Genomic DNA, 19181 nt, shown 5'->3' with positions numbered 1-19181 from the left:
TTGTTGTTAAATGTTAGTTTTACTCCACTGTGGTCTGAGAAGATACTTGGAATGATTTTATTGCTCTTGAATTTATTGATGCTGTCTTTGTGGCCTAACATGTGGTCTATCCTTGAGTATGTATTATGTGGATTTGAAAATAATGTGTATTCCAATTTTTGGGGGTGAAGATCTCTGAAAATGTCCAAGAGGTCTAGTCTTCATTTAATTCTCTTGTTTTTTTGTTGATTCTGTGTTTTGTTGATCTGTCTAAATGTTAGTGGGGTGTTGAAGTCTCCCACTATTATTGTATTACTATTGATGTATTTTTGAAGTTCTTTGAGAAGATGTTAGATGTATTTAGATGGTCCCTCATTGGGTGCATAGGTGTTAATAATTGTTATATCTTCTTGACTGATTGATCCTTTAATCATTATGTAATGACCTTGCCTATCTTTTATTACTTTATTTAATTTAAAATCTATTGTGTCTCCAATGAGAATGGGTGTTCCTGCCTTTTTTTGTGGTCCATTAGCCTGCAGGATAATTTTCCATCCTTTCACTTTAAGTCTGTGTTTATCTTGTTGGCTCAAGTGGGATTCTTGCAAGCAACATATGGTTGGGTTATGTTTTCTGATCCATCCTGTGGTTCTATGCCTTTTGATGGGTGAGTGTAAGCCATTGACATTTACTAATATTATGGATTTAATGTGTTGTAGTGCCATTGTTCAACAAGTTTTTATTTGATATGTTGCAAGTATTATAGTGATGTTCTTGTTTATAAGAGGTCTTTTAGAACCTCTTTCAGGGCCGTCTTGGTGATAGTTGCTTCCTTTAACTATTGTTTTTCTGAGATGGTTTTCTGACTTTGCCCAGAATTTAAGTATGGGACACTATACGAGCTTGATATTGTTGGAACAAAACCTATGCAGGCTAGAAATTAGAAGATAGATTAAATGCCAAACTTACTTTTATTAGTTAATTGACCTTGGGTATGCCTCTTAACATTACTGATATTTGAAAGATATTTTTACATGGGGGAGGTATTTAGAAAGTGTAAACAATGAAAGTTTTCTATATTGATTGTTGTTATTTATTTTGCCACTAGAGTTATGACTGGGACTCAGTTCCCGCACAAATCCATTGTTCCTGACAGCAGGTGATTTTTTTTCCTACCTTTTTTTATAAACATGAGAGATAAAGAAAGGGAGAGACAGAGAGAGATAAATTCTGTGCTGATCCATAAATATAAAGCCTTCCCTCCTGCAGGAGGGAGCTAGGGACTTGAACTCAGATCTTAGTTCATGGTCATATGCTCACTCTTCTGGGTAATCAATCACCTGATCCCCAATACTAAATCTTTATTTTTGTCCTCCATAATCTCCAAAACACTTGCAAAGAGCAATAATATGTACATTATAAAATGAAATTTGCTGTAAAGGTTATTATACAAGCTTGATATTATTAGCTATGAAACATCATCTTTTTCTCCTCAAGAGTAACTTTAGACTGGTAATCAAATCTTACATTATAGAGATTAACTTTATTATTTTAGGAATAAAATAAATATAAGTAGCAAAAATAAATTCAGAACTAGGTGACATTAGGTAGACTGTAAAATATCAGTAAGGCTCTATTTCCACATCTGTACAATGGGAAAAATTATGGTTCCTACTTCCACAGTGTGTGAATGGAGGTGGGGGATGCATTAAAGCTTTTAGTGCAGCATCTACCCAAAAGTTTCAGTTCATTCTGTATGTTATTAAATTTTAAAATAAACTATTTCAGTCAAGATAGTTATTTTGATATAGCTTATAGACTATAACCATCTAACCATCTCTGGTGTAATACTTTCACTATGTTTATGATTACATGATGATTCTAATATCTTAAGCGTGGAATACTGGAAGTCATTGGGAGTCTTTATTGAGCTACGTTTCTGAATATTTCCATGTGTGTGTGTGTGTGTGTGTGAGTGTGTGAGTGGTTTCTCAGGGGAAACACTTGTCAGTAGAAGCACTTTCAGACTTAAAAACAAACAGAGAGAAACAAGAAAACTGTTCTTAAGACTTGTAAAAGCTCTATTGTGTTTATATTTGGGAGATAGAAGGGTAGGGGCACAGAAGTTTGGCAGTGGGTGTGGCATGGAACTATACATTGTAATGCTAAAATATTATAATACATAGGGCTGGGTGGTAGTGCAGTTCGTTGAGTACACATGTTACAGTGCACAAGGACCCAGGATTGAGCCTCTGGTCCCCACCCTCAGGGGGAAAGCTTTACGAGTGGTGAAGCAGTGCTGCAGGTGTCTCTCTGTCTCTTTCCCTATCTGTCTCCCCCTTCCTTCTCAATTTCTGGCTGTCTCTATCCAATAAATAAAGACAATTAAAAATATTATAATGCACTATTAATCACAAATATAAAATTTAAAATGAAGAAATGTGAAACATTCATGGAAAGTTATTTTATCTGAAAAAAAATATTTTTAGGAAAGCATAGCAGAGGAATGGCAAAAGGAAAGAAAAGAGTCCACACAAATGTATGGTATCAAAATTCCCAGAGAGGAAAAGTTTGACTCAGTTCCACAAGTAATAACTAGTGACAGTATCAATTAAATACAGATATTCAGATATGACCACTGGAACAAGTGGAAACATCTGATCACAGTGAAAGTAACTAATTATATTTATCATTTATTGACTGATGGCTACCTAAGGCACTCAAAGCTCTCTCTAAACTGAGACAAGGTTATATTGACAGCCTGAAGTCAAGGTTCATACCAAAAAGCACAGGACTACCTATTGTTGGTGATAGACAACTCAAGATTAATATGCAAAGGAAGATCTAAATAACTTCACCATATTCTGAAAGGAAAATGTTAATTTTGAGAGATAATAGATTCGTTCATTACTTTGATCTTGGTAATCATTCTACAGGCCTATGCATATTAACTCATTATGTTATAAACTTTATTGTTTAATTTTAAGGTAACTTTCTTAATCTATAAATAATAAAAGAAAAACCAAAGGACACTGTAACTTATAAACTTTAAATATATATATTATACTTGTCAAATTTTTCTCATAAAGTTCAAAAAGGGGGTAGTTGGAAGGGGAAGAAAAAATTTTAGGACTATCAGTAGCACTTGTCATAAAAATAATTCTAATGCTAACACTAATGCTGAATTTCTTTCCACATATTATTTTGCTTTTCTTACTTTTACCCTTATGCCATTTAACTGAGGGAAGATTATTCTTGATTGCAGATGGTGAAGATGAGTGTCATTTTATATGAGTGCATATACATATACAACTAGACATACATTTATGGTTAGCAGTCTATATTTGACCTTCCCATGAAAGCAGATCATTTAATGAAATGCTTATATGTAAATTTATTTTCTCTAAAAGACTTACAATAAAGAGTTAAAGAAAAGCCTTTGATGATAGGCCCCAGCGCTGGGGCCCGGGTCCGCGACTTGAGCACCAGGCCACAATTGTGTGGAGGCTCCCGGCATGGAAGTACTGCTGGGGAGTCACGACGGTGCTGTGCTGGACAGCAGCGGCCAGGTCCATCGTGCTCGGCCCATCTACTGCGATTCCTCCAATTCCAAGTTGGAACAGGAGCTCAGTCAGAAAGAATTCGGATCTACAGTTTTACCCAGAATAGAGTCACTGACCACAGGGTAGGATATGAAGTCCAAAATATTAAGGTTCATGCACAGCATTAGATGTGTCTGACTTCTAAGGAAAATGAGACTCCAGACACATTGATGGAAATACAGATTACGGGGAGTTGTGGGGAAGATGGCAGACTGAGAAGCTGCTAGCAGCGTGTGCTCTGATCACATCTGGAAACTTTGCTACTGTAATTCCGGAGGTTGGTGAGTGCAATTGTCATAAAGGTATTTAGTACAATGTTACTTGTACTCAAGACACAAAAACTGAGGAACAACAGAGCATAAAAAAAGAAGAAAGAAACACATAAATAAAAAAAATGGGTAGATCAAAAACAAATAAAACTGCTACTCCATTGAATGAAGACAAGAGCCCAGAAGAAACTAAAAATCAGCCAGAAGTAACCATAGATAAGAAAAGTATGTAAGCAATAATAAACTTATTAATCACAGAAATGAAAACAACATTGGAGGAAAGGAATGGCAGTATTAGGGAAACAACAGTAGAGACCCCCAAGGAAAATAATGATTATCTTGAGGCAATTAGAGAACTGAAACCTGAAATAGCTGTAATGAAGAAAGAAGCTGAGGCAAGGGAAAGCAGACTAACAGAAGCAGAAAATAGAATTAGTCAGACAGAGGATGAGTTAGAGAAAATAAAGAGGGTGAAAGAACTTAAAAAGAGATTGAGAGACACTGAAAACAACAACAGAAACATATGGGATGATCTCAAAAGAAGTAACATTCGCACAATTGACCTTCCAGAGGAAGAAAGAGAGGAAGGGGAAGCAAACATTCTAGAGGAAATAATAGAAGAAAACTTCCCAGACCTGAATAACAGAAAGGATATCAAGGTTCAAGAGGCCCAGAGAGTACCAAACAGAATCAACCCAGACCTGAACACCAAGACACATCATAGTCACAATGAGAAGAAGTAAGGATAAAGAAAGGATCATAAAGGCTGCAAGAGAGAAACAAAAAGTCACATACAGGGGAAAACTCATAAGATTATCTGCAGATTTCTCCACTCAAACTCTAAAAGCCAGAAGGGAGTGGTAAGATATCTATTGAGCCCTGAATGAAAAAGGGTTTCAACCAAGGATAATATATCCTGCTAGACTTTCATTCAAGCTAGATGGAAGGATCAAAACCTTCTTAGATAAACAACAGTTAAAGGAGGCAACGATCACCAAGCCAGCCATGAAAGAGGTACTAAAAGACATCTTATAAACAAGAACATCACTAAAATACTTGCAATATATAAGACCAAACAAATATTTTTTAGAACAATGGCACTACAATACATTAAATACATAATATCAATAAATGTCAATGGCTTAAACTCACCCATCAAAAGGCACAGAGTGGGGGGATGGATCCGAAAACATAACCCAACCATATGCTGCTTGCAAGAATCCCATCCGTCACAACAAGATAAACACAGACTTAAAGTGAAAGGATGGAAAACTATCATACAGGCTAACGGACCACAAAAAAGGGCAGGAACAGCCATTCTCATCTCAGACACGATAGATTTTAAATTAAATAAAGTAATAAAAGATAGGCAAGGACATTACATGATGATTAGAGGATCCATCAGCCAAGAAGAATTAACAATTATTAACATCTATGCACCCAACGAGGGACCATCTAAATACATTAAGCATCTACTGAAAGAATTTCAAAAATACATCAATAGTAATACAATAATAGTGGGAGACTTCAATACTCTCACACTTAGACAGATCAACAAAGCAGAGAACCAAGAAAAATACAAGAGAATTGAATGAAGAGATCGACAGACTAGACCTCTTGGACATTTTCGGACTCCTCCACACCAAAAAACTGGAATATACCTTCTTTTCAAATCCACATAACACATACGCAAGCATAGACCACATGTTAGGCCACAAAGACAGCATCAATAAATTCAAGAGCATTGAAATAATCCCAAGTATCTTCTCAGACCACAGTGGAGTAAAACTAAAATTTAACAACAAACGGAAAATTATTAAAAGACACAGAATTTGGAAACTAAAAAACATGCTCCTTAAGAACCACTGGGTCAGAGACTCACTCAAACAGGAAATTCAAATGTTCCTGGAAACTAATGAAAATGAAGACACAACCTATCAAAATATTTGGGACACAGCTAAAGCAGTACTGAGAGGGAAACTTATAGCCATACAATCACATATTAAATGCCAAGAAGAAGCTCAAATGAATTACCTTACTGCACACCTCAAGGACTTAGAAGAAGAGGAACAAAGGAACCCTAAAGCAACCAGAAGGACAGAAATCACTGAAGTTCAAGCAGAAATAAACAACATCGAAAATAAAAGAACCATACAAAAGATCAATGAAGCCAAATGTTGGTTCTTTGAAAGATTTAACAAAATTGACAAACCCCTTGCCAGACTCACTAAACAAAAAAGAGAGAAGACTCAAATTAATAGAATTGTAAACGATGCAGGAGATATCACAACTGACACCACAGAAATCCAGAGAATCCTGCGAAACTTGTATAAAGAACTATATGCCACCAAGCTAGAGAATCTGGAAGAAATGGAACAATTCCTAGAAGTTTATGCCCTTCCAAAACTGAACCAAGAAGAAATACAAAAACTAAATGCACCAATCACAGACAAAGAAATTGAAACCGTTATTAAGAATCTCCCCAACAACAAAAGTCCTGGACCAGATGGCTTCACAAACGAATTCTACAAAACTTTCAGGAAACAGTTAATACCCATACTTCTTAAGCTATTCCATAAGATTGAAGAAACAGGAATACTCCCTTCCACCTTTTATGAAGCCAACATCACCCTGATACCAAAAGCTGATAGGGACAGAATAAAAAAGGAAAACTAATGACCAATATCTCTGATGAACATAGATGCCAAAATATTAAACAAGATATTGGCCAACCAGATACAGCAACACATCAAAAAGATTGTTCATCATGACCAAGTGGGATTCATCCCAGGAATGCAAGGCTGGTTCAACATCCATAAGTCAATCAAGGTCATTCACCACATCAATAAAAGCAAAGCCAAAAACCACATGATTATCTCAATAGATGCCGAGAAAGCCTTTGACAAAATCCAACACCCATTCATTCTCAAAACTCTACAAAAAATGGGAATAGATGGGAAATTCCTCAAGATAGTGGAGTCTATATATAGCAAACCTACAGCCAACATCATACTCAATGGACAGAAGCTGAAAACATTCCCCCTCAGATCGGGGACTAGACAGGGCTGTCCACTGTCACCATTACTCTTCAACATAGTATTGGAAGTTCTTGCCATAGCAATCAGGCAAGAGAAAGAAATCAAAGGAATACAGATTGGAAGGGCAGAAGTCAAGCTCTCACTATTTGCAGATGATATGATAGTATACATAGAAAGACCTAAAGAGTCCAATAGAAAATTACTGGAAGTTATTAGGCAATAGAGCAAGGTATCAGGCTACAAAATCAATGTACAAAATCAGTGGCATTTCTTTATGCAAACACTAAATCTGAAGAAGAAGACATCCAGAAATCACTCCCATTTACTGTTGCAGCAAAATCAATCAAATACCTAGGAAAAAAGTTTACCAAAGAAGTGAAAGACTTGTATGCTGAAAACTATGAGTCGCTACTCAAGGAAATAGAAACTGATACCAAGAAATGGAACGATATCCCATGCTCATGGATTGGAAGAATAAATATCATCAAAATGAATATTCTCCCCAGAGCCATATACAAATTTAATGCAATACCCATCAAAGTTCCACCAAGCTTCTTAAAGAGAATAGAACAAACACTACAGTCATTTATCTGGAACCTGAAAACACCTAGAATTGCCAAAACCATATTAAGGAAAAGAAACAGAAATGGAGGCATCACACTCCCAGACCTTAAACTATATTATAAAGCCATCATCATCAAAACAGCATGGTACTGGAACAAAAAGAGGCACACAAACCAGTGGAACATAATTGAAAGCCCAGAAGTAAATCCCAACACCTATGGGCATCTAATCTTTGATAAGGGGGCCCAAAGGATTAAATGGAAGAAGGAGGCTCTCTTCAATAAATGGTGCTGGGAAAACTGGGTTGTAACATGCAGAAGAATGAAATTGAACCACTTTATCTCACCAGAAACAAAAATCAACTCCAAATGGATCAAAGACCTAGATGTCAGACCAGAAACAATCAAATACTTAGAGGAAAACATTGATAAAACACTTTCCCACCTACACCTCAAGGACATCTTTGATGAATCAAACTCAATTGCAAGGAAGACTAATTCAGAAACAAACCAATGGGACTACATCAAATTGAAACGCTTCTGCACATCCAAAGAAACTATTAAATAAACAGAGAGACACCTCACAGAATGGGAGAAGATCTTCACATGCCAGACATCAGACAAGAAACTAATCACCAAAATATATAAAGAGCTCAGGAAACTTAGCACTAAAAAAGCAAATGACCCCATCCAAAAATGGGCAGAGGATATGAACAAAACATTCACTACAGAGGAGATCCAAAAGGCTAACAAACATATGAAATACTGCTCTTGGTCACTGATTGTCAGAGAAATGCAAATTAAGACAACACTAAGATACCACCTCACTCCTGTAAGAATGGCATACATCAAAAAGGACAGCAGCAACAAATGCTGGAGAGGATGTGGGGACAGAGGAACCCTTTTACATTGCTGGTGGGAATGTAAATTGGTACAGCCTCTGTGGAGAGCAGTCTGGAAAACTCAGAAGGCTAGACATGGACCTTCCATATGATCCAGTTATTCCTCTCCTGGGGTTATACCCCAAGGACTCCATAACACCCAACCAAAAAGAGGTGTGTACTCCTATGTTCATAGCAGCACAATTCATAATAGCTAAAACCTGGAGGCAACCCAGGTGCCCAACAACAGATGAGTGGCTGAGAAAGCTGTGGTATATATACACAATGGAATACTATGCAGCTATCAAAAACAATGAACCCACCTTCTCTGACCCATCTTGGACAGAACTAGAAGGAATTATGTTAAGTGAACTAAGTCAGAAAGATAAAGATGAGTATGGGATGATCCCACTCATCAACAGAAGTTGATTAAGAAGATCTGAAAGGGAAACTAAAAGCAGGACCTGATCAAATTACAGCAGGAACCTCATATCTCCACTATAGACCCCCTACTACCCCCAGTCCTGGAACCCTTGGATAGGACCCACTTTCCCGTATGCATCTCCCAATCCAAACCAAATAATATTGCATCCGCCGATCACAACCTAACCAACGCAACGATTTCCACCTCAACATGCTTCACCTCAGACTGTTTCCAGAGACTTCACGTGTGGAATGACAACCCTTCAGCTTCATTACTCGGGTGAGACCTTTCCTTTTATAGTACACTCTAATTTCATCTCAGGTAGTTCACTTTCTAACAAAGTCCTATAACCTAGATATACACCAGTTTCTGTGAGAGAGAGCTTATGTGCACACGTATCCATAAACTACTGCAAAATATATACCTGTAAGCAGTAGTACACTAGAGTTTGCAGTGAGTACCTCCCTAACACTTCCTCTCCACTATTCCAAGCTTTGGGTCCATGATTGCTCAACAAATTGTTTGGCTTCGTATGTTAACTCTTTTCAATCACCAGGTTCCAGATGCAACCAGGATGCTGTCCAGGCTTCCCTGGATTGAAGACCCCACCAGTGTGTCCTGGAGCTCAGCTTCCCCCAGAGACACACCCTACTAGGGAAAGAGAGAGGCAGACTGGGAGTATGGACCGACCAGTCAACGCCCATGTTCAGCGGGGAAGCAATTACAGAAGCCAGACCTTCTACCTTCTGCAACCCTCAACGACCCTGGGTCCATGCTCCCAGAGGGCTAGAGAATGGGAAAGCTATCATGGGAGGGGGTGGGTTATGGGGATTCGGTGGTGGGAATTGTGTGGAGTTGTACCCCTCCTACCTTATGTTTTTGTTCATTAATCCTTTCTTAAATAAAAAAGTAAAAAAAAAAAGCCTTTGATAACATTTATTTTTTATTTCAAAAAATTTAAACATCTGTGATGTCAAAACAAATAAATTACCAGAAATTCTTGAGGATAATTTGCATACAAAATCCTGAAAGAAGGAAAATAAAGTGTTTGTCTCTGGAGGAGACACATTTTTCTAACATTAGAGCACATGATATTTGCTATAATGATGCATATTATATCCTCCCTCAAAGATATCACAGCCACTGCTGATTTCCAATTACACATGTAAGCAGCTGAGTGGAAAATACCTGGATTTCTGCCATATGTTCCTCTCTATCCAGCTCCTGCTGATCAGTTGAATCATTCACAGCAAGGTGTGGATTAAAAGTGGAAGTGGATATAAAGGGCCTAGGAAATCCCTCATTTATCAGTTGCTAGAGTGAGAACAGTGCTGAAAACACATAAATTTCTGATGCCCATTGATTTTGACATGCAAAGAAAGTGAATTATGGCCAACAGAGTTCTATAAAGTTTTTCTCACCATCAACCCATAAACTTCTCCCATGGGAAAAGAAAATCAGTCAGTGGGATCTTGCTCCCAGAATCCTGGAACCCCAGTCTATCTTTCTTTTCATCTAAGTTAAGATATTTTGGTTGCCTGGATACAGCTGAGCTTGTGAAAAAATGTCACTGAGCTGCTGTCATGATAGCCATTTTATTGATGTGATTTATAAATGGATTATCTGTGAAAATGACTAATTTTAATCATGCCCCCTGCAGGAAAAGGACTGTTGTCATTGGTTTGTTTCAATGCTGGGTTCAGCTATTTTGATATTTTACAACAGTTCGCAGATGCTTTACTGCAAATGATATCCATCTTCTATAAAGAATTAATGAACTTCTAATAATGTTAACCTCAGGATGTGTATTCTGCCACCCCTTTAATTTTATATAAGTTTCTTACTTTTGAAGCATTAATCTCCCCTTAGCTTTGCATACTATTTTTCTTTAATTCTATTTCAAGAATAAATCAATCACCAACAACAAATTGTTTTGACAGTGTGCCATATAGGAAGATTAGCCTTTGCTGTTTCACAACAAATGGATTTCAGGTGGAGAAGAGAGGCACATGATTTCCCATATTTTGTAGCTTGGCAGGACGAAGAGGGTATTTATAGTGTGTCTTGAGTCCATCATATTCTTGTGATTATTTTACTGAGTCAAAATCACATGCCTGTATCTTTCAAAGAGGGGAAAAGATTGCAAAGAATCTTTTAAAAGGAGGAACCATGATACACACACACACGGTTTAGCATGGTTAAGTGTATTAGTTAAGTGGCACAAATAAAATTCCAGTTAGTTCTCTAGTGATCTAAGTCTTCATTTATTTTCATCATTTTAGTGCTTCCAGAAGTTTATCCCAGAAAGAACTAAACCTGTAAGATTTTTAAGTATATATCTCCCTTTTTCTCAAGAAAGTCATTCAGGTAGGTAGGCAGGCAAGCAAGCAGGATGGAAAGAAGAAAGGAAGAGAGGAAGGTAGGGGGGAAAGAAGGTAGCAAGGAAGGAAAGAAGGAAGGAAGGAAGGAAGGAAGGAAGGAAGGAAGGAAGGAAGGAAGGGAGAAAGGGATTGAATGTTTGAGATTTTAATCAGAAAACTCAAGCATGAGAGCAAAATAGCAGTAGAATAAGTAATAGACATAGGCTTTCTGATCATCAGGCCAAATATGTTTCTAGCAGGAACTTAGCGACACTTTTGACCACATATCAAATAGATTTTCTATTACCTCCTCATTTTTGGAGGAGAAGGGGAGAAGGTAGGAAGGAAGGAAGGAAGGAAGGAAGGAAGGAAGGAAGGAAGGAAGGAAGGAAGGAAGGGAAGGGAGGGAGGAAGAAGGGAGGAAAGAAGGAAAGAAGGAAGGGAGAGAGGAGAAAGGAGGGAGGGAGAAAGAGAAGAAGAAAGAAAAGTACTGGATTCACTGTACATACTAATATTTTATAAGTTCTTGGAGGCTCTTATTTTCCCTCCAAATTTAGTCAACCATGAGATAGATGCTTGATTAACATTTGCTAACAGTATCCCATAGGTAAGGTTTTGTGAAAAACTACAAAAAAATTAAATCAGCATATTATTATCAATGACTATATTTATGGGAATTTTGCTTTAACATATATTTTCAAGAATCTTATGATAAGATTAATTTTATAATTTAAGAAAAAATCTATAAATGTCATTTTCTTCCTGTCTTTTCGATCCTCATTCACTCTTTTCCAGATCATTAGCTTGATAACCGCCTAAGCATCAACTGTTTTTCTGCATCACTTTTATGACTATAGCATCACTGTCATGCAAATAACATCCTTTCTTTACTTCATAATTTACAATGATTGGAGATAAGAAATAGTTTTCCTGGTGGAGGGAAACTAGCATAATGGTTATGCAAAGAGCCTATCAAGTCTGTGGTTCCAAAGTCCCAGGTTCAAACTCCCTCACCAACATCATCCAGAGCTGAGCAGTATTCTAGTTAATTAATTAATTAACTAATTAATTAATTTAATTGTCTTGTAAGAAAGAAGGAAATAGTTTTTCCAAGATCACAGAACTAGAAAATAAGTGACCAGGGAATCAAACCCTGAAATATTTTTAATTCCATAGAATCACAAGAAAGGGGGCCTAGGCATTATTTAATCCTATTCCAAATTGTTGGAAAATTGAATGTTTGACAATTTTAATCAGAAAACTCAAGCATGAGATCAAAATAGCAGTAGAATAAGTAATAGATATAGGCTTTCTGATCATCAGGCCAAACATGTTTCTAGCAGGAATTTAGCGACACTTTTGGCAACATATCAAATAGATTTTCTATTACCTCCTTCTCATTTTTGGAGTTCAGATATGTGAATCAGGTCATCTTGAGTGTGATATGCTCAGCACCCTAATGTGTTTTGTAACTAAATGGAAATTCCACTTTTAATTAACTAACAGTGATTAGCATATCAGCTACTCAAACTCATTACAAACAAATTGGTCCCAAAACCTGATCATATGAGCATGAAAAAAGCACTATTAAATGTCTGTTTAGATAGAGATTCGACTATATGGCTAGCTTGACTATCAGAAAGAAAAATTATCCTTTACAAAAACTTAGCATAGAATCAATATTAAAAAATTCCTTTAGTTATATTTTATCTTTAGATTTATCTTATCACCTAACATAAATAAAATCAAATGAACCTTATGTTCAAGTGTAAGATTCTTTATGAAACATAAGTTAAAATCTGAACATTTTCAAGATTTAATATTTCTTTTAGGGACAAAATAGAAGCTATCATCATTCTTCCTTTTGGAAAAGTAAATACAAACAATTATGACATAAACTGAGATGTGTTTGTATCATTTATACTCCATTTTTTAAAGAGGAGACTATGCTTCTTTCAAACAGTAATATCCTTTAGCATCACAAGATCATTTGATGATTAATAATTGTGTTTATTATTGAAAAACAATAACTAGAACAACTAGTGCATAGGTTACTTATATGGTGAGGTCTGGAAATAACTTTCCAAGTATTTTATTGCTCCTATAGTAGATTATTTATCATCATTTCATTTATTTATTTCCAGAAACAAATTATTTCATAGATTCAATAATTGAAAATAAAAGTTTTCAGTAGTTTGTTACATTTTTCCTTCATTTTTACACTGGCCAAAAGTAAAACTTTTTAAATATTTATTTATTTTCCCTTTTGTTGTCTTTGTTTTATTGTTGTAGTTATTATTGTTTTTGTTGATGTCATCATTGTTGGATAGGACAGAGAGAAATGGAGAGAGGAGGGGAAAACAAAGAGGGGGAGAGAAAGATAGACACCTTCAGACCTGCTTCACTGGCTGTGAAGCGACTCCTCTGTAGGTGGGGAGTCTGGGGCTTGAACTGGGATCCTTACCTGGTCCTTGCACTTCGAGCTTAACCTGCTGCGCTACCACCCAGCTCCCTAAAAGTAAAGCTTTTAGATAAAAGGTGATGGATGTGTATGTAATCCTTTATAGAGAACCCACAACATATCAGGCATGGAATATAACACATTACTGAAAGGATTTCACTTAATCTTAAAAATCATCTTGTAAGATGGGTCTGACTTTCCTCATTTAACAGTCAGGTAAGCTGAGGCCCAGAGAAGTTGTCTTGAGCCATCTGCTATGAATATTAATTTTAGTTATTACAAACTCAGTGTTTCCACCCTTGGTAAGATATCATAACTTCTATTCTACTTTACTTACTAGTCATTTGCAATGCCCAGCTTAGTTTTTTTTTTTTCCTTTTTCTTTTCTTCTTCCCATCCAGGACCACAATAACTGTCAGTTAATGGTGACAAAATAGGGATGAATCAATGAAATCACCTTTAAAGCTTGATTTTGTTTTATTTATTAGATTAATGAGAAACCAGGATGAAAAATAATCAATGTATTGATTCTTATCTAAATAAGAAACCCATATTGATTTCAAGCAGTCATGCAGAGGATTTATTTTACTGATCTGATTTAGTATTTTCCTAGAGCAGAGTATATTCTCTCCTTATTTCATTAATACTTCCAACTTTTCCTGATATCATAATCATAATAATCATTAATACCTCCAACTTATCCTGATATCATAGTCAATAAGTTAATGAATCTAACTAAGGTTAACGAATCTAAGGTCACTCCACTAAACCACTAGAAATGCCCTTCTAGTATGGGGATTCTAGTAAATCTAGTAGAGTTCAGTGCTTCTTGGAAATTGCCTCTTCTATCTTAGAGATCACTAGACTTTTGACATAAAAGTAACTTTCAGGGGGCCAGATGGTGGAGCAACAGGTAGAGCATACCTTGTACTAAGCGCAAGGACCAGGGTTTGAGCCCCCAATCCCCTCCTGCAGCAGGGACACTTCACAAATGGTGAAGCAGGTCTGTAGGTATCCATCTTTTTCTCTCTCTGTCTCTCCTTGCCCTCTCAATTTCCCTCTGCCCTGTCAATTAAAATGGAGAAAATGCCCTCCAGGAGCAATGGATTCCTAGTGCTGGAACCAAGCCCCAGTGATGTCTCTGGAGGGAAATAATAATAGCAATAATAGTGATGATAATAATAATAATAACAGTAACAGTAAAACTGACTTTCATAACTGAATTGTAGCTCACCTAATAGAGAAAACAGCTTGTCAAACATGAAGACATCAATTCAAGCCTCTGGCTCCCACCTATAAGAGAGAAGCCTCACAAGTGACTGGATGGTGCTGTAGCTATCTTTCCTTCTCTTTGTGTCTCTCTTCATCTCTCTCTCACCCTCTAGAAAAATAAAAGAGAAAAATGATCTCTGCTAGTGGTGGATACTTGCATATACAAACCCCAGTTAAAAAAAATTAACTCTCTAGTTCTAATGGGAACATTTGTACTTATTGTCGAAAGTGATCAACATATTGTATGTACCTACTTGTGATTTATCTTGAAAGGTAATGTATATTTTTACAAAGTTTTTCAAGTGCCAATTTACTGTATATTTACATAATAAACACACACACAGAATGAGAATGTAACCCTTTTACGGTCACAACTAGGTTTGACCATGTTGAAAATCTTTTGTGTTTTTCTTTTCAAACTCATTAAAATTGTAATATGAATGCACAGAAAATTTATTTTTGCACATAGAATTTCCTTCTATTATTGGTAAAAATCTGACTACTTGGGAGTTGAGCAGTAGCGCAGTGGGTTAAGTGAACATGGCACAAAGCGCAAGGACCAGCATAAGTATCCTGGTTCAAGACCCTGGCTCCCCAACTGCAGGGGAGTCGCTTTACAAGTGGTGAAGCAGGTCTGCAGGTGTCTATCTCTCTCTCCCCCTCTCTGTCTTGCCCTCCTCTCTACATTTCCTTCTGTCCTATCTAACAATGACAACAACAACAACTACAACAATAAAAATGAAAATAAAAAAATAACCTTAAAAAAATCTGACTACTTATAAAGTTGGTATAATTACACAGAAGGTATATATGAGTGCATGGGGCTATGGTTATTCACAGACTTTAAAGAGTTCTAAACAACATGTGCACAAATCTTTATGTAGCAACACAGAAGGGGGAGGTATCTCTTAAAATGAAATGAGAAGATGGGGACAAGTTAATCCTTAAAAAGAACAAGGAGTAAATGAAACAGCTCAACATCCAACAGCTCAGGATCTTTTAACATGTCCACTCTGAACAGTGGCTAGAACATGTCTAGATCAAAATCTGTTTGCTGTCTTATTTAAGCACAGTGAATCCCCAACCCCTATCACAGACTACAAAATTTATACCTTAAAATAATTTCATAACTTTTTTTCTATTTTCTGCAATTTTCCTTTTAAAGTAAAAGAGATTATATATACTGTAGTGGCTAGAAGCTCTACAGAGCCCAGACTCTGATGTCATATCAGACTTCATTATATCCCCAAGCAATTTGCCAATATTTTTAAACCTTGTCTTTCAACAATGGCACCTTGATAAAAAAAAATACCCTAAACCATTCCCTTTCCAAGTAACAGTTGATTAAATATCAAACTCTTTACTTTTACATCATGATTCTTAGTTTTATTTTATGGTTCAGCTGAATAATGATACTTATTTCACATAATTACTAAGAAATTAAAAAAAAAAAGAACAACACTGTATAGTCTTTAACATGGAACTTGGTATTGGGAAAGTATTTTTAATGGTATGTGGTATCATAAGTAAAAACATCAATTATTGGTTTTAATATGACTTAGTTTTATAATGCATTGCTCATATCACTTATGAATAACCCTAGTTTTAAATAGTAGTTACCAAAAGGAAGAATAAATCAAATATAGATAGTTGTAAGGCCCCATCATAAAGTATCATGGTGTTTCACTAAAGCAAAAGAATTCACTACAGAGATAACTAGCTAAGAGAAGGGCTAGGTGCCTATATCTTGTTCACGACCAATGTATTCCTATAGTACATGCTTATGTGAAAGTGGATCATGCTTGTTACACATATCTCTCCTCAATTCTCTAGAAAAAAAATTAAAAATTACTACAGATATCGGTTTGAATGTTTCTTTAGGAAGCCAAATAGAGGCCAACAAATCAACTTACTTGGATAATGTACCAACTTTGTGATATATATGACCTAGGATCAAGTTAGTCCCTCAATCCATTCATGCAAACTTTGGTGCTGTATTATCTGTCTGGTTATACCTCTGTCTCTTCATATCTTTCTTCTAAAGAACTAATGATTTTCAAAACAATTGTCATATAAGTATAGTTATCTCCTTGTGATTATTATCCTACTACCAGTCCTACCACCATCATTCACTGTGTCCCAAAAACCCTCCCAACCCCTGCTTGCCTCCCCTGACTCAAGTTCTTGATTTTGCTACAATAGACAACACCTAGTCAAAATTTCATCCCTTATTTCCCATTTTCTTTCGTTGTTTCTTAAGTGCTAACATTCATCCTTCCCATCTTACTTGTCTCACTTAACATGATTCCTTTACATTCCTTCCAAGACTTGACAAAGGAGATCTTATCATTTCTTACAGCTAAGTAGTATTCTGTTAACAAGTTAGCTATTCACTTGTTGTTGGACACTTGGATTACTTTCAAGTTTAGAAAATTATAAATAGTGGTCTGGGAGGGGGCACAGTGGATAAAGCATCAGACTCTCAAGCATGAGGTCCTGAGTTCAATCCCTGTCAGCACATGTACCAGAGTGATGTGTGGTTCTTTCTCTCCTCCTATCTTTCTCATTAATAAATAAATAATATCTTTTTAAAAAGGAAATTACAAATAGCATTGCTATTTACATAAATATGCATTAATCTCTTTGAATATGTGATCTTGTTTCCTTTGGATTCTTAGGAGAGAAATTATGGATCTTAGTGTAGGTTCACGTCTAGTGCGCTAAGAAATCTCTTGAATGTTTTCTATAGGGGTTGAGCTAATTTACATCTTTATCATCAATTTGAAGGAGTCATCTTTCCCTCATATATTTAGCAACTCTTTTTTATGACCTTTGTGTCATATGGCATTCTCTGGATGCAAGGTGACATTTTATTGTTTTCTTTATATTAATTTCCCTGATAATCAGTGACTTTGAGCATTCTTCATGCATCTGTTGGCCCTCTGGATATTTTCTCTGGTGAAGAGTCTGTCCATATCCTCTCCCCAATTTTTTTCTGTTATTGACTTTTATTAGCTCTTTATATACTTTGGCTATTATCCCTTTGTCTGTTATAAGGTGTGTAAAGATCTGAAAGGTGTCTCATTCTGAAAGGTTTTGTTTCTTTGGTGATAGTTCTTTCTTATGTGTGCAGAAGATTCTGTTTGGTGTGATCTTATTTATTTTTCTTTTCTTTTTACAGTTTTCAGACTCAAGTCTTCAGTGATCAAGTCTATGATGTGTTTATTTCAGATCTAGTAGCATACATTTTTTTTATTATAATATCCTGAAAATATAGTTTGAAGACAGAAAGAATGATGCCTCTATCATATCTTTCTATCTGGAAAAAAATATTGGCTCAGAGATGTGAAGCCCTGCCAATAACTAAATAAAAATAAGTAAAGTGAATGACACATTATTATTTTCCAAATCAATCCATATAAAAATTTGGTAGAAGGGGTAAACAGATATTTACCAATTACTGACTAGAGAGATTATAAAGAAATATCTCAATTAATTTCTTTAGGGCACAGTTGTGATTTCTGGAAAAGAAAAATCATCACTGTCTGAAGTTTGGTGAATGTGAATGATAGCACTAACTGGAAGATAGAGAAGCTAAGCATATATACAGCACCATATTTCCAGTGGATGCCATATCTAAAATTATTAAAATCTACATTGAGGATTTATAATGCCCATGGAGAACCAGTCAAGAACCATGTGACAACACAAAAGGAACTCATAACTGCTGTGTGGAGTCATGGATGCCACAGCCTATTGAATGAACTTCAAAAGATCATTCAGGGTAACAAAGAGACCAAATAGTGTACCCTTATGAAAGCAGGGAAGGCAACCAAATTCTAAGATGCTCTAGCTGACATAGTGGTGGATGGGGTCAGACTTAAAAGATTGGAACCCCTAGACCAAGGCTCTAATTAAGGGACACTAGGTGTTATAAAAATACATTACTTCTTTTTTGACATGTTTTATTAGTGATATGATAGTGGTTTACAAGTTTATAAGTTACAACATATAGTTCTACATTGCACCCACCACAAAAGTACTATGCCTTATCAACAATAACCACCATTGTTCTCACTAAATCTTAGAGACAATTTGATTACCTCTTCTACTGTTATTTTCACATTCATAATTAAAAATTTAAAATCTGTAGATTTCATGTGTAAGTGAGACCATCCTATAGCTTTCACCTCTGTAATTCACTAAAATCCAGTGTTGTTCTTTTGTCCCAGAGGTGAACATATCATGTTTTAAGTTGCAGAATAGTATTCTATGGAATTTATATCTTATAGGCTTCATAAGTAGCAGAACCAAACTTCTCTGCAACTACCA

Source organism: Erinaceus europaeus, chromosome 2 (genome assembly GCF_950295315.1).
Source record: "Erinaceus europaeus chromosome 2, mEriEur2.1, whole genome shotgun sequence".
In the NCBI taxonomy this organism is placed as follows: domain Eukaryota; kingdom Metazoa; phylum Chordata; class Mammalia; order Eulipotyphla; family Erinaceidae; genus Erinaceus; species Erinaceus europaeus.
Note: the sequence above shows the minus strand (reverse complement) of the source record.